Source organism: Pan troglodytes, chromosome 16 (assembly GCF_028858775.2).
Source record: "Pan troglodytes isolate AG18354 chromosome 16, NHGRI_mPanTro3-v2.0_pri, whole genome shotgun sequence".
Taxonomy (NCBI): domain Eukaryota; kingdom Metazoa; phylum Chordata; class Mammalia; order Primates; family Hominidae; genus Pan; species Pan troglodytes.
Window position 1 is genome coordinate 10,488,279 of NC_072414.2, and position 26,041 is coordinate 10,514,319.

The 26,041-nt window shown below is 39.0% G+C and overlaps 1 protein-coding gene and 2 non-coding genes across 50 annotated transcripts in view; all 3 read right to left on the bottom strand.

The window, feature by feature from the left end:
* LOC100609273 (uncharacterized) overlaps positions 1-15,965 on the bottom strand; it is an 81,520-nt gene extending 65,555 nt beyond the window's left edge. For 46 of the 48 annotated variants that reach the window (XM_063794552.1, XM_063794573.1, XM_063794543.1 and 43 more), the window contains exons 1-3: positions 12,972-15,965; positions 10,826-12,886; positions 2,439-2,573 (exon numbers count right to left, since the gene is read on the bottom strand). The gene's annotated coding sequence lies outside the window, so the exon portion shown is untranslated. Of the gene's footprint in view, positions 1-1,534; positions 2,375-2,438; positions 4,627-10,825; positions 12,887-12,971 lie in introns of those variants that run through there. The other 2 variants (XM_063794577.1, XM_063794578.1) reach the window with 2 other exon arrangements.
* On the bottom strand, positions 2,104-2,198 carry LOC112205742 (small nucleolar RNA SNORD116). The gene has a single exon (XR_002939833.1). It is a non-coding gene; the product is annotated as a small nucleolar RNA SNORD116 (small nucleolar RNA).
* On the bottom strand, positions 11,696-11,762 carry LOC112205796 (small nucleolar RNA SNORD109A). Its single transcript, XR_002939879.1, has one exon. It is a non-coding gene; the product is annotated as a small nucleolar RNA SNORD109A (small nucleolar RNA).
* Positions 15,966-26,041: the final 10,076 nt, after the last annotated feature.

Sequence of the window (26,041 nt, forward strand, 5' to 3'; positions counted from 1 at the left end):
AGTGCATGTGGTCACATACGCCCATTGCTGCATGTATTTGCCTGTGGCTCGGCACGCCTGTGTGTGTGTGTGTGTGTGTGTGTGTGTGTGTATATGAATGTGTGTGTGTGTGTGTCTCCCTCATGCCCATGTGTTTCCTAACATGTGTGTTTCCCAACATTGCAACAGGCAGTCATAGTCTGCAGCCTCCTGGCCTGACACCACGCCAACCCAACAGCTGAAGACCAAGGCCTTCAATCAGTAGGATGTGAATTTTGACCTGGAGACCATGCGGACATAGGCCCGAGGTGGCTCGCCTACCAGCCAACTCCCCTGGTGTGAGTACCCACTCCTCCTCACGGGACATCTGATGTCCTGAGCAGACACTGTCTCTAGCCGCCCTCTCAGGTGAGGCGTACCTGGTGGAAAACCAATCACAACCTGTGCTGGAGGGCGCCTTTGCAATGGCCAGCACATCAGCCTGAAACTTGGCGTCAAGGCCAGAGGTGGTCTTCCCAATCTAGCCAAAGGACCTCAAGACACAGCCTTCCTCCCCTCCACTCAGTCCATGTGCCTGCACTATGCCCTCTGGACACACAAACGGAATGGCTGCTTTTCCAATGGGACGTCCCCCCTACCGATGTCCCAAGGACCAGGCGGATGGGATACACTGCCTTTCATTTTCCTTGCATTGGACACACCCACAGGGCTACCCTGTACTGACCTCTGAGGCAACATCCCATTATGCAGCCAACTTGACTGCACTACTACCCGCCGCAATGCCTCAAAGTCAACACTACCTGAACACCACCACTGGGTCTACATGCATGCAGCTAGTGAGTGAGCTGCGAGCTCAGAACCACCCATCCTTTCCAACATTCCTAAGCCATCCGCATGCCCTTCAACATGGCATGGCTGTCCTGGCTGCGCTGAGACTTCAAACCGGTTAAGGGAGCCAAAACAGTTCATCACCCCTAGGGTGTAGTGGACTCCAACACTTAAATATTGCCAACATGCAGAGGTGTGAGGCATCCCAAGACAAAGGACTCTGTGGCAGCACCCCTGGGATTGCACCCGTGTTGCCTGGAATGCACACAGACCTCCATGGATAGCCCCAAGTGTGACCAGTACCCACGGCACAGACTTGGGCCAGAGCCAGGGTCAGGGCACATTCACTCTGGACCTTCAGGACTGAAGCCGCTTTCCAAGCAGGAAAGAGGATCCAGAGCAGTATTTGCTCATACAAGCTGAATACAAGCTGCAGCAGGTGGAGCCGCCCAACAATGGCGGGCCAAGAGACCATTTATAGGAAGATTTGCACAATGGAGGAGCCCATTACTCTCCTGGGAAGACTGGAAGTGACCCAGGGCCACGGGCACCAACTCGATCCTCATGCTCCCCAGGACCTGGCCTCGAAGACCCCTGCTGGCCAACCTGTCTTCCACCAGAAAAATCCATGGGAAGCCCATCACCCCCGAATGACAGCCCAAGCCTGCTAATGACACTCATGTCCATGTGATCCCTCTACCACCTTTTCCCTGGAGTACCTTCCTACCTAGGCCTCTGCCACTGCACCACAGGCATCTCACAGCTCAGGAGGCAAAGAAATCCCTTCCAGGAGGGCTCTTGGTGACCAATGCTGCAGGGTGGGCTGAAGAGGCTTTCACTGTTTGCCCTGACACCTATTGCTCTGCACTCTCCCCTAACACCTTGGCACTCCCCTGTTCTCAACTAATCAAAAATCAACACCAAGGTCTGCCTGAGGTCTGGGCCTTGGGCTCTCCTCCACATGAAAACAGACACCTGGTCTTCTGCACTGAGATGACCACTGTGAGGTCCGGGTCTTCCTTCTGGGAGCTTACCAGTAGCACACACCCCTGTGCTGGCAACATTTCCACTTCCCCTAGGCCTGCAACATTTCTGCCTGCTTCCACGGCCACCACGCCATCACAGAGCGGCCGAATCCCCCATCACTCTCCCACCCATGTACCTCACACAGAGGGAATGTTCCTAACGTGCCTGTGACACGAGACTTTTGTCTGTGGATGCCCTGGGTGGTGGAACCTATGGGAATCAGTGAAAGTTGTCCCTCACTCCTACAGGCCCCAGAGGAAGCAACATGCTGGACCTCAGTTCCGATGAGAATGACGGTATGAGTTCTCACTCATTTTGTTCAGCTTTTCCAAGGAATGTTTTTATAGGGGACTCATCATCGATCCAAGCACATTTGACAAGGGGCAAGACGTTTGACACCACAGGCTGGGAAGGGGCGAGCCGATGACCTTAAAGACATTCAGCATGCTGGGGAAGCCAGAGCTGCACCACTGAGCAATGGGCACAGACCATCCACTCTAGGAGTGGAACTTGCCATGTCATTCGCTGCTGAAAAACAGCTCCTTGAAGGTATAGGACATCCAAAAGCCACTCTCATTCAGCACGTGGGGCAGAGGAATGCTTACCATCCTAAGCCATCCACCAGCATTGGGTGCACCATGGATGCCAGGCCACAGTGACTACAGGACTCTGCAGGGCCTCCATTGATCAGAAGAATCAACCATCTTCCTTGCCAGCAGGTGGCTGGCCTCCCATGACAACTTCTCCGGGGAATTGTAAAGAAATCAAATACACACTTGAGAAACAGGCCCAGGTCCATTGCTCACCACTTCCATGCCATTCTCTACTGCGGTTCAACCAGTGCACCTGCTTGTCCTTGGCCTCCATGATTGATCTCCATCTTTATGAATATACAATACCCATGCCATTCTGTGGATACCTAGAGAACATGTGTGGCCAGAACTACTGCACGTGCCCGTTTCTGCGTCTATTTGCTTTTTTCTGTGGGCTCCTGTGTGTGTGTGTGTGTGTGTGTGTGTGTGTGTGTTTGTCATTTTCTGTCTGTGTGTTGTGTTTGTGAGTATGCATGTGTGTGTGTGTGTGTGTGTGTGTGTGTGTGTCCCTCCCTGGGGTGCGTATATGTTTCCGAACACTGCAAAGGGCCATGATGGTCTGCAGCCTCCAGGTCCGACCCTGTGGCAACCGGACAGCTCAAGAACAAGGTCTTCAATCAGTAGGATGTGAACTCTGACCCCAGGCCATGCAGACATAGGTCTGAGGTCCCTCCCCTAACAGCCACCACTCCTGGCGCGAGCACATGCTCTTCCTCATGGGGTTTCTGATGTCTGAAACTGATACTGTCTCTGGCCACTGTCCCAGGTGAGGTGTACCTAGCCAAAAACCAACCACAACCAGCACTGGAGAGCACCATCACAACAGCCAGCACGTCAGTCTGGAACTCAGCATCAAGCCCAGAGACAGTCTTCCCCATGTAGCCAAAGGACCTCAAGACATGAGCTTCCTCCCCTCCACTCAGTCCTGGTGCCTGCACCATGCCCTCAGGACATCCGAAGGTAATGTCTCCTTTTATTACAGGATGTCCTGCCTGATCCTACAAGGACCAAGCAGACAGGACACACCACCTTCCATCACCCTTTCCTTGATCACATCCATAGGATTTTTATGCACTGACCTCCCAGGCACCATCCCATCCTGCAGCCAACTTGACAACACTATCACTGACCCCAGTGCCTCCAGGTCAACACGGCCTCAACACCACCACTGGGACTAATTAATATTGTCAAAATATCCATACTACCCAAAGTTATCTACCGATTCACTATAATTCCTATCAAAATCACAATCACATTTTTCCAGAAATAGAGAAAAAATCATACAATTTATCTGGATCCACAAAAGAACCAAAATAGCTAAATCAATATTCAGCATGAAACACAAAGGTGGAGGCACTTCTTGATTTCCAAGTATATAACAAAGCTATAGTAATTCAAAATACTAGAATACTGGCAAAAAACAGACATAATCTAATGGAAAAGAATGAAGAATGCAGAAATAAATCCATGTACTCTACTCAATTTATCTTTGACATGGGTGCTCAGAGCACAGTTTAACTAATCATATTTGGCATACTGGATATCCGCAAGTTAAAAAAAAAAAAAAGTAAACTGAATCCTTACCTTACAACATACACAAAAATCAACTCAAAATAAATTAAGTACTTAAAGATACATCTTGACATTGTAAAACTAGAGGAAAACACATGGAAACCCTTCTTGTTTTTGTCAATAAGTTTTTGAATGTGACACTACAAGTACAACCAACAAAAGCAAAAACAGACAAGCAAGACTACATCAAACCTAAAATGTTTGTACATGAAGGGAAACAATCAACAGAATGAAAGAGGAAACGTACAAAATGAGAGAAATATTTGCATATCATATCTCGTAAGGCTTTCACATGCAGGATGGGCATGGTAACTCATGCCTGTAATGTCAACACTTTGAGAGGCCATGGTTTGAAGATTCCTTGAGCCTATGAGTTTGAAACCAGCCTGTGCAACACAGTGAGACCCCCATATCTACCAAAAAATAAAAATTAAAAAACAATTAGCTAGATGTGTTGGCATGTGCCTGTGGTCCCAAGAGCATGAGGTGGGAGGCTCTCTGGCACCTGGAAAGTTGAGGCTGCAGTGAGCCATGATTTTGGCACTGCTCTCCATGCTGAGCAACACAGCACGAAGGAAGGAAGGATGTGGATGTGATCAAGGAAGGGAGGAAGGGAGAAAGAGAGGGAGGAAGGGAGAAAAGAAGGGAGGGAGGGAGGGAGGGAGGGAGGGAGACAGGGAGACAGGGAGGGAGACATGGAGGGAGACATGGAGGGAGACAGGGAGGGAAGGAGGGAAGGAAGGAAGGAAGGAAGGAGGGAAGAGAGGGAGGGAGGGAGGGAGAGAGGGAGGGAGGGAGAGAGGGAGGGAGGGAGGGAGGGAGAGAGGGAACAAACTCAGATAACAACAAAAAACCCTAATTTTTAAAAAGGGACAAAGTAATTGAATAGATTTTTTTCCAAAGAGATAAATAAATGGACAACAGGTATATGAAAACATGCTCAGTATCACTAATTACTAAACAAATGCAAATCAAAACCATAATGAGGTATCACCTCACATCCATTAGAAGATACAATTGAAAAACAACGGGCCAGGCGTGGTGGCTCAGGCCTATAATCCCAGCACTTTGGGAGGCCAAGGCAGGTGGATCACCTGAGGTCAGGAGTTCAAGACCAGCCTGGCCAACATGGTGAAACCCTGTCTCTACTAAAAATATAAAAATTAGCTGGGCATGGTGGCAGGCACCTGTAATCCCAGCTACTCGGGGAGACTGAGGCAGGAGAATCGCTTGAACTCAGGAGGTGGAGGTTGCAGTGAACCAAGACAGTGCCATTGCACTCCAGCCTGGGCAACAAGAGTGAAATAAAAAACAGCAAGTGTTGGTGACAATGTGGAGAAACTGGAACCTTTGCACACTGTTGATGGGAACATAAAATGGTACAGCCATTGTGGAAAAATGTATGGAGGTTCCTGAAAAATTAACAATAGAATTACCATATGATCCAGGAATCCCACTTTTGGGTATATATCCAAAGTAATTCAAAGCAAGATCTCAAAGATACATCTGCATATCCATATTCACTGTAGCATTATTCATAATGCCCAAGAGGCAGAAGCAACCCAAATGCCCAAAGCAGATATATAAGGAAAATGTGATACATCCACAAAATAGAATTTTATTTTCTTAAAGAAGGCATTTTCTAGGTATAGAACCATATCACTGGCAAACAGAGATCACTGACAAACTATGCATTTGACAGAAGCCTAATATCCTGAATCTATAGGGCACTTAAATAAATCAACAAGCAAAAATCAACCCCATTAAGAGGCACTTTTCAAAAGAAGATATAGAATGGTCAACAAACATATGAAAAAATGCTCTTAGTATCACTAATCATCAGAGAAATTCAAATCAAAACCACAATAAGGGCCCGATGCGGTGGCTCATGCCTGTAATCCCAGCAGTGGGAGGCCACGGTGGTGGATCACTCGAGGTCACGAGTTCGAGACCAGCCTGGCCAACATGGTGAAACCCCATCTGTACTAAAAATACAAAAAGTAGCCAGGCATGGTGGCACATGCCTGCAGTCCCAGCTACTTGGGACTCTAAGGCAGGAGAATCGCTTGAACCCGGGAGGCATAGGCTGCAGTGAGCAGAGATCACACCACTGCACTCCACCCTGGGCGACTCTGTCTCGAAAAACAATCAACGACGACAACAAAAAAAACCCACAATAAGATAGTATCTCACAACATCAGAATGGCTATTATTAAAAGCAAAAAAGAGAAAGATCCTGGCAAGCCTGAAGAAAAAGGGGAATGTTTAAACACTGTTGGCGGGAATGTAAATTAGTCCGGTCACTGAGGAAAACAGTCTGAGAATTTCTCAAATAACTTAAAACAGAGCTACAGTTTCACCCAACAATCCCATTTCTGGTATATACCCAAAAGAAAATAAATCATTCTACCAAAAGACACATGCACTTCTATGTTCATCACTGTGGTATTCACAAGAGCAAAGACATACAATCAACCCAGGTACCCAGGACTGGTTGTATTAGTCAGGGTTCCCCAGAAGGACAGGACTAATAGGACAGATGTATATATAAAAGGGAGTTTATTAAGGAGAATGGACTCACACAATCACAAGGTGAAGTCCCATAATAGTTCCTCTGCAAGCTGAGGAGCAAGGAAGCTAGTCTGAGTCCCAAAACCTCAAAAGTCGGGAAGCCAACAGTGTGGGCTGAAGGCCTGAGAGCCCCTTGCAAACAACTGGTGTAAGTCCAAGAGTACAAAAGCTTGAAGTCCAATGTTCAAGGGCAGGAAGCATCTAGCATGGGTGAAAGATGAAGGCTGGAAGACTCAGACAGTCTAGTCCTTCTATATTCTTCTGCTTGCTTTATTCTACCAGCAGCTGATGAGACTGTGCAGCTGATTAGATTGTGCCCACCCAGATTGAGGGTGAATCTGTCTCTCCCAATTCACTGACTCAAATTTTAATCTCCTTTGGCAACACCTTCACAGAGACACATCCAGGAACAATACTGTGCATCCTTCAATCCAATCAAATTGACACTCAATATTAACTATCACACTGGTAGACTGGACATAGAAAATATGGAGCATTTTCACCTTGGAATACTATGTAGCCATGAAAAAAGAATGAAATCATGTTCTTTACAGCAACATGAATAGAGCTGGAGGCCATAATCCTAAGCACATTGATGCAGGAACAGTAAACTAAATACCATACATTCTCTCTTATAAGTGGGAGCACTTGAAGGTAGAAGGTGGGAGGAGAGTGAGGATCAAAAAACTACCTATCAGGTACTATGCTTATTACCTGGGTAATGAAATAATCTGTACACCAAACCAACATGACTCACAATCTACCTATATAACAAACTTGCACATGTACTCCTAAACGCTAAAATTAAAATTTTTTAAAAATGTATCAATTACTAGACAATAAAGATACAGAGAAATAAATAATAAAAATTCACTAGAAAAATCTAATCACACTATTTGAGCTAGCAGGAAAAGGTAATCGAATTTGAATACAGGACAGTTGAGGAGATCCATTCTGTGAAGCAGAAAGAAAAAAGAAAAACAGCTTCAGAGAACTGAGGAACACAGCATATCAACATGTTCATAAAAGTCACAGTAGAAGGGCAGAAACAGTTTGAAGAACAAACGCCTAAAATTTCCTTAATGTAAGGGAAAAACATACATGTACATATAAAATGAGTCAAATGAACTTGACTCACTCAAGTGAGATACACATAAAGACATGGAGACGTCATAGTAAAAATTTCAAAAGTCACAGTCTTCAAAATATGAAGAGAAAAACAAACCCATCAGGTACAAGGAATCCTCAATGAGACTAACAGCTGATTTCTCATCAGAAACTCTTGAAGCCATAAAACAGTAAGATAACATATTCAAACTATTTTAAAGAAAAAGAAGTAAGACTGTCTACCCATAAATCTTGAAACAGCAAAATTACTCTTCAAAAATAAAAAAGAAATGACATTCTAAATCAACAAAAGCTGAATTTGTCAAAATACCTATCCTACCAGAAAAATTAAATGGAGACTTCAGCCTTAAGTGAAATAGCACTAGACATTAACTTTGATCCATATGAAGAAATGCACAGGACCAGTAAAATAATTATTAGGCAAATATAAACGATGGTATAAATGTTTGAATGACAATAATATACAAAAGGAAGGGTGAGAAAACAGAGCTATATTGAAAAATAGTTTCTGTGTACCATTAAAATTAACTATTAAATCTAAGCTATGTTATAAATTAACTAACTATAATCTCAAAGGCAACCACTAATAAGTAAACACAAAAAATTAAAAAGAAAATTAAAGCAGTACACTATTAAATACTTATTTAACATAAAGAACAATAAGAAAAACAAAACAGATATATGCCATAAAAGAAAATAGAAAATGGCAGATGTGAATTTTACCTTATCAGTAATTACATTAAATGTTCATGAAGTAAACTCTCCACTTAAAAGGCAGAGATGTATTTTTTTTTAAAAAACACATGATACAACTATATGCTCTCTACAAAAGATACACTTTAGATTCAAGGACAAAAAATAGGTAGAAAACGCGCCACTGCACTCCAGCCTGGGCGACAGAGCGAGACTCCGTCTCAAAAAAAAAAAAAAAAAAAAAATAGGTAGAAAATAACCATCCTGGGCAACATACCAAGATTTCATCTCTACAAAAAAAAAAATACAAAAAAATTAGCCAGGTGTGGTGGTGTTGGCCTGTAGTTTCAGCTACTCAGGAGGCTGAGGTGGAAGAATTGCTTGAATTACAAGAGTTTCAGGTTGCAGTGAGCTATGATCATGCCATTGCGCTACAGCATGGGTGAGAGAGTGAGATCCTGTCTCAAAGATATTTTGTTTTAATTAAAAATAGGTAGATAGTAAAATAATGAAAGGAAAAGATAAACTGCATACAGTAACCAAAGAGAGTTTATGGGCTATAAGTCAGACAAAAACTACAATTATCAGGCTAAATAAATTTCAAGATAAAAATTGTTGGTAGAGGGCCAGGCACGGTGGCTCACGCCTGTAATCCCAGCACTTTGGGAGGCCGAGGTGGGTGGATCATGAGGTCAGGAGATCGAGACCATCCTGGCTAACATGGTGAAACCCCGTCTCTACTAAAAATACAAAAAATTAGCCAGGCGTGGTGACAGGTGCCTGTAATCCCAGCTACTTGGGAGGCTGAGGCAGGAGAATGGTGTGAACCCAGGAGGCGGAGCTTGTGGTGAGCAGAGATGGCGCCACTACACTCCAGCCTGGGTGACAGAGCGAGACTCCATCTCAAAAAAAAAAAATTGTTGGTAGAGACAAAGGACATTTCATGATGATTAAACTGTCAATCCATCAGGAAGATATAACAATAATAAAGATACGTGCATCTAACAACATAACCCCCAAATTAAATTTTAAAAATGACAGAATGGAAGGCAAAATAAACATTATAATAATTGAAAATTTCAATACCTCACTTTCAATGATGAACATAACAATGAGACAGAAGATCAAGGAAATAGAAGACAAAACAACACTATAAAGCAGTTACATAACATCCATCTATGGAACAATCTAACTAGTAGAAAATATATTATTTTCAAGTGCACATGGAACAGTGTGCAGGGTAGGTATTAGACCACACACTGGTATCAACAAATCTGAAAGTAAAGAAATCAGAAAAGTATGGTGTCCAACCACAATAGAATCATATCAGAAATAAAGGAAAAAAAGTGGGGGGAATTCACAATATATGGAAATTAACACATTACTAAGAATCATTGGGAGTTCTTGGGAGAAATAAGAAAATTTATAAAATAGTTTGAAATCAAAGGAAACAAAACACAACAAAAGAAAATATATATGTAGCTAAAAGAGTTCTTTGGGAAATTTATAGCTGTAAATGTCCATATTAAAAAAAGGAAAATCTCAAATCAATAATCTAAACTTTTACCTTAAGAAAACAGAAAAACAAAGCAAAGCTAAATCAAGTAGAATAAAAGATATAAGAATAAAATGCCAATAAATAAAATAAAAAATACAGAAGAAAAATAAAAATATCAAAAGCTGGTTCACTGAAATTTTTTGTTTGTTTAGTGACAGGCCAGGTGTGGTGGTGTGTTCCCATACTCCCACCTACTCAAGATGCAGAGGTAGCAGGATTGCTTAGGCTCAGAAGTTCAAGGCCAGCATAAACAACACAGTAAGACTCTGTCTCTTAAAAAATTGACATAACTATATCTACACTACTGAAAACAGAAGACCCAATTTTCATAAAATCTGGGATGAAAATCAGACTAACACCCTTATATAAACAAGTCATGTCAACAAATTAGATAACCTAGATTAAATAGGCACATTCCTAGAAATATATAAATTACAGGAACTGTCACAAGAAGGAAAAACAGAAAATTGAAGTCACCTTTAACAAGAGATTGAATTAGCTACTCAAGTTTCCACAAATAAAATTCCACACAAATGATTTCTCTGAATTCTACCAAATCATTAAAGAAATAACATCAATCCTTTACAATTCTTCCAAAAAACAGGAGAGCAGAAAACATTTCCCAACTTATTCCATGAGTCTACTATTACCCTAATTTTTATCAAAACCAAAGACATCATCAAAAAAGTGAATCACAGACCAATATCCCTAATGATGCCAGGCATGGTGGCTCCTGCCTGTAATCCTAGCACTTTGGGAAGCCAAAACAAGAGGATTGCTTGAGCCCAGTAGTTCAAGACCAGCCTTAGCAACACAGTAAGATCCTATCTTCACAAAATAAAAAATTTAAAAATTAGCTATGTGTGGTAACACATACCTGTATTCCTAGATACTTGGGAGGCTGAGGGTGGAGGATCACTTGAGCCCAGGAGTTAAGGGCTACAGGGTGAAGAGCTGAGGTGAGCTCTGACTGGGCCAATGTACTCCAGCCTGGGTGACAGAGAGAGACTTTGTCTTCCCAAATAAATGAATGAATAAATAAAATAAATTGGGCAAAATTCTACATTTGTCATTTCATGCAAAATTCAAATAGAATAAAAATGTAAAGGACAATGATTCAGAAATGAAGGTGGAGAGACTCACCAAAGTAAAATATACAGTATTTAGATATTATCCAGTAAGCCACTAAAAAAATCAACAAAAAGACCTCAGGATGTGGCATGGAACGCATGACGTATATGAATTCCAAAGGATGTTGGTTTAACTACTCACCCCTATTTTCTGAAGTGGAGGACCTCATTCCAGCCCTCCTCTACCTCAGCAAAACAAAATAGAAGAAAAAGAAATGGTCTCAGAAAATACTCAACAGTAAAAATAACAAAGCACTAAAATTGGTTCCTTTGTCAATATTTAATACAGGCATGCAGTGTTCCCTGCCTTCACTATACATCACAGTTCCTTGACCTTTCTTGACTGAAACTTTTTCATTTTTTCATTTGTTAATCAAGAACATATTTCCCATATATGTATCTATCTACAATTCTCTGCTCAAAATGAACAAAATAAAGTGAGTCTTGGGTCACTAACCATACTAAAGTGCATACTGACTCATAAGACAGGATGCTAATGCCCTCTTCGGAGAGATAGAAAAGGCACGCTCACAGAGGTACTATGTTGTCACTGAGGGATCCCCAAATAGAGCCAGGCTCTGAGAGTCTTATTTGTCCTATTGGAGGGCCACATATCTGGACCTCAGATTGACATCTGGAATGAGTCCCTCAGCATCCTCAGACAATTATTCTCATCATCGATCCAAACAAGCACCCTCCCAACAAATAAGCATTTCCACAGCCAGGCTTATTTTGTGCATGGTTATCTAATCCATCATCAGTGAGAACAGTAAATGTACAGTAGACATTTGTTTAGTAACTGAATAATGGAACTCTCATATACATAGCATGAAAAAACATATGACTGAATTGTTCTAATAAAATTAGATTAAAATCTATTGGGAATTTTTTTTTTTTTGAGACAGAGTTTTGCTCTTGTTGTCCAGGCTGGAGTGCAATGGCACGATTTCAGCTCACTGCAACCTCTGCCTCCCGGGTTCAAGTGATTCTCCTGCCTCAGCCTCCTGAGTAGCTGGGATTACAGGCATGTGCCACCCCACCCGGCTAATTTTGTATTATTAGTAGAGACAGGGTTTCTCCATGTTGGTCAGGCTGGTCTCAAACGCCTGCCTCGGCTTCCCAAAGTGCTGGGATTACAGGCGTGAGCCAAGGCGCCCGGCCAGGGAAAAAATTTTTAAGTCCAATTAAGACCAATTAAATGAACTAAAACTTTTAGGAGTAGGCGAGGTAGCAAAATCAATATATACTGTGACTACATGACAAATATAAGTAGAAACATCTGTGTTCAGAATGTGCCAGATAAAATTTTTTAAATAAATATTTAAGCCAGGCATGGCAGCACATGCCTGTAGTCCCAGCTACTCAGGAGGTTGAGGCAAGATGATTGCTTGAGCCCAGGAGTTCAAGGGCAGCCTGGGATACACAGCATGACCCCATCTCTAGTCTTTAAAAAATAAATATTTAATACACTGAATTTCACTAAAAGATTATTTTCATCCAACAAAAAATGGTGAGAAAAGGAAATATATCAATACTTCCCCCAATTTATTCAGGTTACTACAAAAAAATCCCTTTTTAAAAAAAAGGGAAAAGATAATGAGATTCCTTGAACAAAGTAGGGATACTCACATAGCAAAAAAATTCTATTATAAAAATATTCTCCTTTGAGCCTCTAAAATCATGAACTCTCAGATCCTGAAATTCTGACATCACTGGCCACAACACACACAAACAATTTCAAAATCACCACAGCAGCTGCTCACCTCTCTTCCTTGAAATTCTGTGACATCTTCTAGACCTGCAGCAAACTATTAAAAACAAAGTAAATCAGATTAGACAACATACAAAATTCACTAAAAAATAAGATACAAACATTGTTTCTGTAATAATTACCACAGAGCAATCTTTGCACAAGTCACAGATCTTTGGTCCTTTGTCACCTTTGTCATTTATTCATTTATTTCCTCCTCCAATTCCTCTTTATTTTTGAGATGGAGTCTTGCACTGTCGCCCAGGCTGGAGTGCAGTGGTGCAATCTCGGCTCATTGCAGCCTCCCTGTCTCTGATTCAAGCAATTCTCCTGCCTAAGCCTTCGAGTAGCTGGGACTACAGGCACGTGCCACCACGCCTGGCTAATTTTTGTATTTTTAGTAGAGATGGGGTTTCGTCATGTTGGCCAGGCTGTTCTTGAACTACTGGCCTCAAGTGATCCGCCCACCTCAGCCTCCCAAAGTGCTGGGATTACAGGCATGAGCCACCCCACGCTGCTAAAATTCTTCTTTCTTTAAATAGTAAAAATCGGCCAGGCACAGTGGCTCACGGCTGTGAGCAATTTTCTCTTCGAATCAGATTCTGAAGTTGTATTCCGCCAAATAAAGACTTTTTGAAAACGCCATGTGGTGGGTAAAATTAAATACACATAATAGGGGTGTTGTGAAACCAATATTCTAGAAGAGATAAAAACTTTAGGAATCTACTTCAGTAGTACAGTAGATATATCTCTCTCTCTCTCTGTGTGTGTGTGTGTGTGTGTATATATATATATATAATCTTTGAGATCTATTTCAAAAAGTTACATAGAAATTAAAGATAGAAAGAACAGAAAACATAAATGAAAAATTTCATAAAATAATTGGAAATCATAGAAAAGAACAAAATGTAATAGGGCACTTCCATTGTAAGACCTAAGAGAAGTAAGATGGAGTAAGCATAGTCCATCTTTACACAATCAAAGAATTAAGAATCTCAGGAGGGATGCACTGATATGGTGGCAGAGAACTTGGAAGGCTAAATGTTTGAAGGTGAATTGGGGAACTCAAAGTGCCATAAAACACCACTGAGTTTCATGTATTTTCCTTTTCTCTAATATCCCAGCCTGAATTCAGTATTGGAGAGTTCCTGAAAAATAAAACATAAAACTGCTTGTTGAGTACAAAAACCAATACCTAACTTCTTTTTTTTTTTTTTGGTTGAAACAGAGTCTCGCTCTGTCACCCAGGCTGGAGTACAGTGGCACAATCTCAGCTCACTGCAAGCTCTGCCTCCTGGGTTCAAGTGATTCTCCTGCCTCAGCCTCCCGAGTAGCTGGGACTACAGGCGCTCATCACCACGCCCAGCTAATTTTTTGTATTTTTAGTAAAGACGGGGTTTCATCGTGTTAGCCAGGATGGTCTCGATCTCCTGACCTCGTGATCCACCTGCCTCGGCCTCCCAAAGTGCTGGGATTACAGGCATGAGCCACCACGCCCCACCACCAACATCTAACTTCTATACTTACTATTTCAATGTAACTTTTTTTTTACAATAAGAATAGTTCACATCAATATTCAATAGAATATTCATTTTGCATAGACTATTATCTGCCTTCAAATGTAACAAAAATTATCTTAAACATCACTTACAGACAGGTCCTCAAAATGTCAAATAAACACAGTTACTATATTCTCATGTATAACAGAATTGAAAACATAAACACACAAAAACCTCCACATAAATATTCCTGGCGGGATTAGTCATAATAGCCAAAAACTAGTGAGTGGATGAGCAAAATGTGATATATTTAAACAATAGAATATCACTCCTCCATCAAAAAAAATGGAGATCTGATATATGCTGCAACATGGCCAAACCTTGAAAACATTAGGCTAAGTGAAAAAAATTCTGGGTAAAAAGGCTTTCTTCTAATATAAATGCTTCAAATGCAGGTATCTACAAGGTCTGCTGGTATTATAGTACTCATCCATTTATTCCACATTTTCATGTTTCCTGAGCATTTATGTATGCTTGAAGCCATATGCCCAAACCATTTCTTTTTGACATGTTCTTTTGCATTATTTTCATCAACTACTTTCAGACCTGCTGAACAGATACAAGACTATCCATAATTCCTGGATAATTTCCACCTGGATTCCCTATTTGCTAACATCTTACAACATCTGTTTCATTTTTTTTTGAAACATGTATATTATTTTATCCAAATGCTTGGAAAATTACAGCTACGACATTATCCCTTTATCCTTTAAATTGTTTTAATTTCTTAAAAACAAGAATTTTCTGTTATATAACCTCAGGCAATTATATAACTTAGGCAATTAATACTCACATAACACTACAATCTACTTGAGGGACTGTCTTCAAATTTTGCCAACCTTCCTTATCCTTTTATAGACATCCTGAACCAATGTGATATTCCATTCTCATGTCTATATAGTCTGAAATAATCTGGACCATTTCCTCAGTGAAATTAGTATGTTTGAATACTAAAAGCAGAATATCAGTCAATTTGAGACTGATGTTTCCTCATGGGTAGACTCAGGTTTCTGCAGTTTAGTCAGTAGTACTACAGAAATGAGACTATGTTCTTCTCAGGGCATCCTATCAGCGCTGTCTGATGTTCCCACTACTGTGGTATTAACTTTCACCTCTTTAATTCAGGTACTGTCAACCATGTTCTCCATCAGGAAGCTACTACTTTCCCTTTGTAACTGATAAGGACACTAAATGTCCTGTTTCTCTTAAAATTTTCTCCAAGTTTTAGCATCATTTGATGATTCCTGGCTGAAACAATTATGATTATTTCCAAATACTGATTTTCCAAATCTTGTCATTTATTAACGCTACCTATTGTACAGAAGAGCTTTACCGTCAACCCTGCCTAAGCATTCATTCGTATTAATAATATTTTAAACATCTTACTACCATTGATTAGGTCTCTCATCCTTCCGGAAACTGTGTCCAAATATTCCAAAATGGTGTCCGACAAAACCAGAGGTTGTTCACTGCTCAGTATCCAGTGGTATCCTATTTGAGGGATGCAGCTTTCCCCATCTCTGCTTTCTCCTTCTGTACTTTTTCTTCTTCAGCATTCTCAACATGTCAGAGACCCAGCTGCAAGAATCTCATATAGTCAATTTCCAACCCCCCAAATACCAGAATATACACAGTTAGAATGGCACTGTGCATTCCTTACATGACAAATAGTCAAAATTCTAAAAATATTTCAATAACTGCCATAGCAAAGCAAAATTTATGTCACAATCCCCCATGCTTACCATTTTAACCAAAGTTTCAGCTACTAGCTGAGAACTGCTAAGGGATTGCATTCACAAGACACAAAGTGCCATCTTTAGAAAAGGGTTAGAATGAATGAAGAAAATGGAAGAGAACTGATTATAGATTTTGTAGAATGGGGGAGATTTTGTAGAATCCAGACCATATGATCATAAATTACACTGGAAAAATATTCCAAGAGGTTATGCCCTTCAAATCTAGATCAGTTGGCAATTGTTTCTTCACTCAGATATTACCATGGACCTTTTCCCTGCTATTGGCAGCATTTAAGTCATCATACTACCTGTCACCAGCTCTATTCCAAAGTTAGCTTCTTCCATTTAGTGATCCTCTTTCTACTGGCCATTTCTCTTTGGACTTTCATCTGTGCCTCCATGATGTCTCAGAGCTTTGTGTATAATATGGTTTCTGCCCGGGAACATGTTGTTCCACATCCTGAGCAAAGGCACCCCATATTTCTAGAAGTAACTCCTTAAAGGTTTATACTGTAAGAATTTCCAAAAGACAATTTCCTATTCATGTTTTTCTCCTGTTCCTACAATATACCAACACTTACACTTTCTGTCCTGAGAAGCTGCACTTAATAATTATCATGTCTCTGGCCTTAAAGACAAAAGAAGAATGAATATGACTTCTGAAATGTGGGTTCTTTCACAAAACATGATTTTGCTCAATGGGTTTAATAAATCATAAGTATTTTTAATTATTAGTATCCAAAGGTTGTGACATCCTAGGATAGGTTTAGTTAACTTCTATATAATAGAATGAATTACAAAATTCAAACTCAACCTCAATTTACTTATCTTTTAAAAAAGACAAATTCGTTATTCCATCTGTTATTATAATAATAAGTTATTATATAATAACTTATAATTCATGTAAAGTGTTGATCTCCCCATCTGGTACATGTGATAAAAATTCAATAAATGCTATAGTTAATTGAAATACATGTATGTATTCAAAACACACAAACACACAAATGCAACAATAAAATAATGACCAGAACTCGCTGTATTTTGTGAGTATTCTTCCTATAAAAGTGGTTTTATTGACCGTATCATAACAAGCACATACATTTATCATTTCATATGAGTGAAATAACAATGTTGAACACAGTTGGTACTCAATAACTGGTAAACAAACTGCTAAAGTTGTTGGATTTTTGTATCAATTAATTTGAACATGCATCACGGTATTCATAACTGAATATAATTCAATTGGTTAAATGTGCCATCACTAATTTTCCTAACATTATGATTTGACAAAAATGTTATTTACTATTTTACAATTATAATTAATACTACATTGAGTTACATGCATCTTTGAACACCTCCTATTATATCCTTATAGGTAAATATCTAAAACTAAAATTGTTGGTCAAAAGTGCTAATTTCCATCTTACATATATTTTCTACTACCTTCCTGAAAGATTTTAACATATCAGGAGTTGCAAATTCTCCCCACCTTGTTAACACATATAATCTGTTAATCTGATAGGTGAAAAAAGGCAAATAATTGTTTTATTTTATATATATTTTAAGTATTTCATATATACACAAATTTCATTATTTCCTTATAATGACTGGTAAGATTGAGCACATTTTCTATGCTCTTGGCCATTTGCAATGCTTTTCTTTTATGAATTGTTCATTTACGTGCTTTCCCAATTGATTTGAATGAGCCTTTCAACACTAAATTTGGCATATGTTTTGAGTAAATATACATACATTACTGCAAAAGAGAAATTGTCCAAATTTAATTTTAACTTGGCAGTTTATTCATTCTTTTTACCTCACCTTTAATTACTGCAATGCAGATAGCATCAACAAACAAGAGCAAATTTGTAAAAACCATTTAATTGGATTAAAGATGGCATTCATTTGCTATGTGTATTGTTGATGCTATCATGTTTTTACAAGCTGAGTTAAAGAATAGCTCTGGTATGTAGTAATCTTACTCTGATGTGGTGAAACAATTACAACTGCTCAAATGAAGTCAAAATAGGCTAAATTCATTGTCCGAGGAGGATGGATACCACCATGGCTGCTCACAGACAATACTGCTAACTGGGAAAAGAAGGCAGGCAAGATTTTGGAATTCCTTGGAACTTTATAGATGAAATTTGGAAGAAATAGGTTCAATTGTGAAACATAATTTATCAACTATAACTATTACAGCAAGGGGTTTATATCATTCCAATTACTTCTACTATGCTTGTTTTGCACTGTTTAGGTGATGTTAATGGCACATGGTAGTCATTTGTATCACTCACAAATGGAATTTGGCAAAAGAGCTAAAAAAATTTTTATGAAAATGAAAATGTTGAAATAATACTCTAAATATTATTACCATGTGGCTGAGTTGATGTGATTATTTTTTCAGGTTCCAGTTTAGCCAATGCTCTGGTTTCCCAAAGGGTAAACTCCAGCCCACAGGATGCTTTTGTAAAGTTTTATTGGAAGAAAGGCACAGCGCACTCATTCAATTATAAATTACCTATGGCTGCTTTCGTAACACAACAGCAGAGTAGATTAGCTGCAACAAAGACCACAAGGCTTTCAGAACTGAAAATGTGTATTTGGCAATTTACAAAAAAAGTTTGCCAATCCATGGTCTAGTTTAACACAGGCTGGAGAAATAATTCTACATAATTAAAACTGAGCTCTACATGTGGAAATACAAAAGACTGAAATGGCAGAGTCATCATATCTACTCTAAGTTTTCTCAGACCCAGAAGACAAAGAATGTCAGCACTATTTTGATTTTTTTGTTTTCATATTCAAGCACAGTATAACAAGGCCAGAGTGCCTGCTGGACAAGGTCCCTGAGTTAGGGCATGCTCTCTTCTAGTTTTTCTTTCTATACATCACCACCTTACAGATCACCATCACCACTGTCCATTCACATGGAGGTAACTCCTTTGAGTTTCCACTGCTATGCCCTTCTGTCTCTTATGCCAAATGGCACAGATAGATTACAGACGAATGATTGATAAAGACAGATATATAGATGATAGATAAAAATGGACTGATAGATTAACAATAGATAGATAAGATGAATTTAGATGAAAGCAGAATTGGGGAAGTTTGAGAACTACCAATAACATCAGACATTAGGATACGAATCAAGGTATTTCTCAGAACAGAACACTTACTGTACCACATAAGCTTATTTATATCTACATTGGTATGCTGTTTCTGAATTTTTCTTAAGACCATAGAAAGACAGTAACTATGTTTTAGTGATGGTATGCACTACAAAGAAGTGCAATCATGCTGCTTTCCTGCATGATCATCATGGGAGTTGACGTGGAAATTATGAGAAATGTGAAAAAACATACCATTTGAATCAAATAGATAAAATTGGAAGATTCACATCATCTTCCTCGAATTCTGAAGTTGTAAGGTGCCTATATCCCATTTATACTCAATCAAAAATGGTATTTCAAGAGCTAGATCAATTCTATGTTAGGACTCATCAAATGTCTACAACAGAGCACAATTCACAAAACATAACATAAGCCTATGTTTTGACCCTAATATTTTCAATTAATTAAATAAAATCTTTTTACCCTGCTTTCTCTCATGAACAGTCATCCATTCACTTTCTAATTTACCCTTTCACTGTAAATACCATGAAAGCAAATTGAGTCATTTAAAATGGAATAATAATTTTCTGTTTCACTTTCCAGGATGTGATATTATCAAAACTGTGAAAGAGATACAAACAGCAACACATAAAACTGGTAATAGTTCTACTCTTTGTTAAAGTATCTACCACATCCTGATTTGCCAATCAAAACTTCTGTTTCAACTATTTGCTATATCAACTACTCAAAGAAGAAAGTGGTTACATTTTATTTGTAGCCTTTAGACAAAAGCCACATGCATCGACTCATTTCAGATGGCCAGAATGTCCACCATGGGGTAGCTCACTTATTCTCTCTTCTGGCAAGATCAGAGCTCGCTACACCCCTTTGCTTATGAACTATGGACTGAAGACTTAAACTGTGGGAAAGAACACTTAGGCAAGTTAGCTACAGATACCAAGGGGAAAGAATTTCTTCGTTTTATTCATTTTTTTCTAGATTTTTCTCTGGCATGAAAAAATGCATTGTGGAGAATGCTTCCACCCCTTGGAAGTGGTAAAAGCGGGTGATAATGCTGGGAATGAGGGTAGAGAATACTACTTAGCTCAAATTAATCACCAGGTATTTCTAATAATAATACCAAAGCAAACTAGAACATAACGCTTAGTGAAATCAATGCTCTATCTGTTTTGGATGAGTGGAAAATAGATACTCACACCAAGAGATTATTCCTACATGAATACAAAACTCTCACTAGGCAAAATACAAAGCAGGTAGACCTTGGAAATATAGAAAGTTTATAAAAATTGTGATGCTTAAAAAAACCTACAGAAATCTGAACATGTATACTTTTTATAAAAAACAGTGAAAATCAGAGAAGTTTCATGTGGGATAGACAGCTCTACTATTTTAGGCTTGGGTACTTTAGAGTACAAATCAGTAAAACTAGCTAGCACAGTATTGTCTCATAAGTTGAAACTTTTCTCCATCAGGTCAAGTAAGACATACAGGTCTGGCTACTAGTAATAGAGGAATATGTGTTATCAAACTAAGCCCCCAACAGATATCAACTGTAAACTCCAGAATTAATATAAAGACAGCTATCTAAAACCACGGAGAACAACCAAAAGCAAGCCAACACTGGAGGAGAGTGCACTCTTGGAGGAAAGGAATTTCCCTGTAAGTTTCCAATTTCAAGGAATTTTGCCGAAAGGCATCCTCAGTAGTGACTGAAAAGTGGGAGGAAATTCCCACACTGTGGCCAATCAGACACGGGAAGCCTGAATGAAATTCTGTGTATAAGTTCTGCTGAAATCCTTTGGTTGACCTCTAAACTGCCCATCATGTAGGCCAGACTCAAAGTAACCCAACCAATATGAAAAGAAAAGAACTGAATAGAGTGTAGGCTGCTTCCCACAGCACACGAGGCAGCCTGGAGTTTGAATCCAGCTAAGTTAACTGCTTGCCTTAAAAATAAATAAGTAAAAGTATCACTACCCTTTATAGCCATAGCTCTCAATGAGAAAGAGTGAGTAAAGATGCATGATTTTGGCCCCAACACCATAAAAAAGAGCGCTTAGAAAGGATTGAAGGCATTTTTTGGCAGGGGATGCAGGGAGGAGAGAGAGTTATGCTACTGGTAAGTAGTGAGTGGAGACAAAGGTTAATACTCAGTACCCCACAATGCATATAGAACAGTACCCTCCCAAAATACACACAACAACACAAACAAAATGACCCAGTTCAAAATGTCAGTAGTGCTGAAGCTGAGAAATATTGTTTTAGAAGAATAAAATAGAATTCAGAGTTTCTACAGTATATTCAAAGTTCAAGTTACAATCCAAAATTACTTGACATACAAAGAATGAAAACTATAATCCATACTTAAGACAAAGGGCAATAAAGCTACCCTGGAAGCAGTCCTGATGTTAAAATTCTGAAAAAGCATATAATTATGCTGAAGACATAAAGAAAAATGTGCTTATACTAAATGAATAGGATAGCACATCAAATACAACATAATATTAAAAATAAAGAACTGGTTGGCGTGGGCATGAGGCCAAGGCAGGAAGACTGCTTGAGTCTGGGAGTTCAAGACCAGCTTGGGCAACACAACGACCCCATCTCTACAAAAATAAAAAATTAGCTGAGCGTGGTGGCATGCACCTGTAGTTCTAGCTACTTAGGAGTGGGTAGGTTAAGGTGAGAGGATCACTTGAGACCAGGAGGTCAAGGCTGCGGTGAACCATGACACTGCACTCCACCCTGTGTGACAGAGAAAGATTCTGTCTCAAAACAAAACAAAAAGCAGAAAATATCTGGAACTAAAAAATAAAATAAATTAAAAAGAAAATTCACAGGATAGGCTTAAGAGCAGATTGGGAAAAAATAGAATAAACAGTGAGTGAACATGGATGGAAACAAATTATTAGGTTGTTCAAAGTGAAAAACACCAAAAATAAGATTTAAAAAGAATGTCAGGTATCCATAGAAAAATATTAATAGGTCTAATACATATGTAAAAATTGGAGTCCCAGGGGGAAGAGACTGAAAAGTTATATTTTAAATGGCTGAAATCCCCCCAAACTTAACATAAAGCACAACATTTACAGATTCAAGAAGTTCAAACGACCAAACAATATAAATAAAAACACACTGAGTCACATCATAACCAAAACTGACTCAATACTTAGGTAAAAATATCTTAGTAGGTAGGAGTCAGAGAAAAATGAAAAATGGCACATTTAAAGAAAAAGAATTACACAAAAATAAAGATTTAAGTATCAACGGAGTCCAGAAAACAGTGGATTATCTTTGAAGTGCTTAAAGAAAACCATTAATTCTATATTTAGTAACAATATATTTCAATGAAGAAGACTTCAAAAAAAGACACAGTTGAATAAAAAGTAAACTAATCACCATATACTAAAAGAAAAATTATCATCAGTAGGCCTGCTATACCAGAAGTGCTAAAGAAAGTTCTTCAGGCAGATGGAAAGAAACTTGGATCTTCGGGAAAGAATTAAGATCACTGAAGGTGGTTCATATTTATGTAAATGTAAGTGATTTGAAAAAAAGCAGCATTAGAGTGAAGGTAAAATTCTGACTGAGAAGCCAGATTCAAAACTAGCCATTCAGATTGCTCAAGCAGTGTCAAACAAAAGTAGTAGCTACTGGCATAGCAACTAGCCCTTTACTCCCATTGGTAACAACTCATTTCCCTTGCATTCCCAATAAACCTGAAGATGGACTCAAAATACCATCACTACACTTCCTTCTCTGCAGGGGTTAAGAAGAGTTAGCAAAGAGGGAGCCATGGCAAAGCGACATTCACATAGAACAAACATATGAAAGCCCCAGAGAGAAAACATTTTCTAATTTCCCAAATTCAGACATTTTTATGGTCCTTTCCTATCATTATTTTAAAATAAATCACTATATTCTTAAAGAGTTAATACCTACACCTCTACACCTTATTAAGAAATCACTACATTTTATGTTCTCTTTTCAACATCATCAAACATGGCAGATTCCCAAATTATCCAAATATAGCAACAGGATATAGTAATATATATGACAAATAATACATAGAATATAACATAGTAATATATGTTACATATTATATCAAAAAGAATATTGCATGACTATCAGAATATCACATTCTCCATTATTTCTATATTCTCTCTCATTCATGACCTCGCTCTCACTCATTCCATCACAAATTTTATTCAATAAACTTTAATGAAACTCATACATTTTTATCTTGACATTTTATCATAAGACAATAGAAAGAAAAAATCCCTGTCAAGTAGGAGCTCGTTATATTTTGGAAAAACAACACAGAACACAAGACAAAGTGTATTGATAAGGATATCAACACAATATTCAAGAGCTTGAAGTGGGGAGCCTAAGAAATCAGGTCTATATGCAGCTATTTACATTAAGGCATATTGATCAATCCTAGGATACTTCATGTCTGCCTGCCACTTAACAATGGTCTCAGTGCAAATGTACCATCTTAGCGTGATTCTATTCAGATGTTCCCTCCAAACCTGCATTTCTCCACTGAGATATTGGGTGGCTGTTGGTAGGAATCCCATATAATATTATCACTGAAGAGAACCGTGAATCAACAAGACAATTTAACAAGGCTTTGGCGGATATGATACTACTTCAAACTGAACAAACAGCCATACCTTTTCTGAAGTTTGTAACGTCAGAAGAAATCTTAAACTTATTCACAACAGCTGGTAAGAAGCCAGAATGAAAGGAAGACAAGGAGTCATATACCCTATATACCCAATGTCTCAATATCCTTCTAAAAATCAACACTTTCTGACAACTTAGTCAGCTCCTTACTAATAAAGCATTTTTCTACAGGTTTTCACCTCCTCAGAATCTCCACTACGGTGTCTTGTGGACTTCCCGAATGTAAGAGTAATGTGAAAGGCTCACAAACACTTCCTTCTTATTTTCCTTATTGTCTCTCTTGGTCTCTTATTTAAAACACATACACTCTTCCCATCTGTTATTAATCAGTAGACATTTCTTCAACACTCCTTGAATCTCAATATTAAACAAATGAACTGGATCACAGAAATAAATATAACTCTACCGTACAGCAATATAAATACTGTGTTACAGAAATACTGAGTGGTCACACTGAAGTCAGTGACATACATTGTACTTTATTGTTCCCTCTCTTGATTGAAAGTAATTAGACAGTGACTATATTCTATGATTCTATCATTGGCCTGTCTACAGCCATTCTCCCCCAAGAAATTTTTAAAATAGAGTAGTATATAATATGGAGAAAATGAATCCTTTCTAAGGACTGACAACACATAAAAAGTGCACTACTATGAAATATGTTGACTTTTCCCGGATTACAAAGTCTACCATGCATATGGCTTCCTCTTTGACTGTTTTCCTTTGAGAAAACAGTGAGAAAGAGGACACTAATGGCACAGGCTATACAAGCAGGAAAGAAAACAGGAGCTATACTCTATTACTGCACAAATATCAGTGGGGATTTATGCCTAATCCCTAAAAAAAGATTTTCACCATAAGAAGTCTAATCCAGCAGATGCTGAGTTCCCTAATACCAGAATCTATATTTACACAATCCAACTCAACATGGTCTACAGCATCTATGATTTCCTCAGTCATGCCATAACATTCTCAAAAAAGTGTGAAGCAGCTACTTCATATTGGGTCTCTAGAAATTCTTCTTTTACTCACCCTTCAGGTGATTGGGGCTCATTCATCAAAATTTCACTCATCCATGGTCTAAACAAGTAGTTTAGACCCATTATGAAATTAAATATCTGCTACATAAAAGGCTCTGTAAGGTAAAGGAAAGTATGAAGAGGAAAATATCCCTGTCAATAGGAGCTCATTATTTCTAGTCTGTTAGACACAAAATGAAGGAATGAAATGAAATTTGGTAAGTGAAATGTTAAGAGGCATAAAGTATGTTGGACAAACAATTTTCTACAGACTCGTATCTAACCCATTAGTTAGGGAATGACAATGTACAATGACTGTACAATTCTTCAGGTTAAGCTGGAAAAGAACATCTTCCACAATGGTACTTTATCCCTGACTTTAGTGATGGTTTTTTTCTCCCTGACTTTAGTGATGGGTTTTTTTTTTTTTTTTTTTTTTTGAGACAGAGTTTCATTCTTGTCGCCCAGGCTGGAGTACAGTGACATGATCTTGGCTCACTGCAGCCTCCGCCTCCCAGGTTCAAGTGATTCTCCTGCCTCAGCCTCCCAAGTAACTGGGATTACAGGCTCCCGCCACCACGCCCAGCTAATTTTTGTATTTTTAGTAGAGATGGGGTTTTACCATGTTGGCCAGGATGGTCTCAAACTTCTGACCTCAGGTAATCTGCCTGCCTTGGCCTCCCAAAGTGCTGGGATTACAGGGGTGAGCCACCGCACCCGGCCTCGACTTTAGTGATGTTATTGTATTTTAATGTAGGTTCAACACACCTTGCCCTTGCCCTACAACTTTCTTTAAAAATTCCACCTTTTGTACATTCTATCTTGCTTTACTCCCTCGATTCCTAGCACCATCCCTTCTTCATTCCTTTTTCACTTATCCATCATTAGGTTGTTACTTTTTCTTTCAGCTGGCCCCTTCCATCCATTCCTTTCCTCAACAATCTTTGCTAAATGTCTGACACAAGCCAAAACAATGAAATGCAATCCTGCCGTAATGAAAACTCTACCGTGGCCAATGAATGCAGGTACAGATAGAGACACTGCAAGTGGAAACTCCAATGATAAAGCTACGTAAG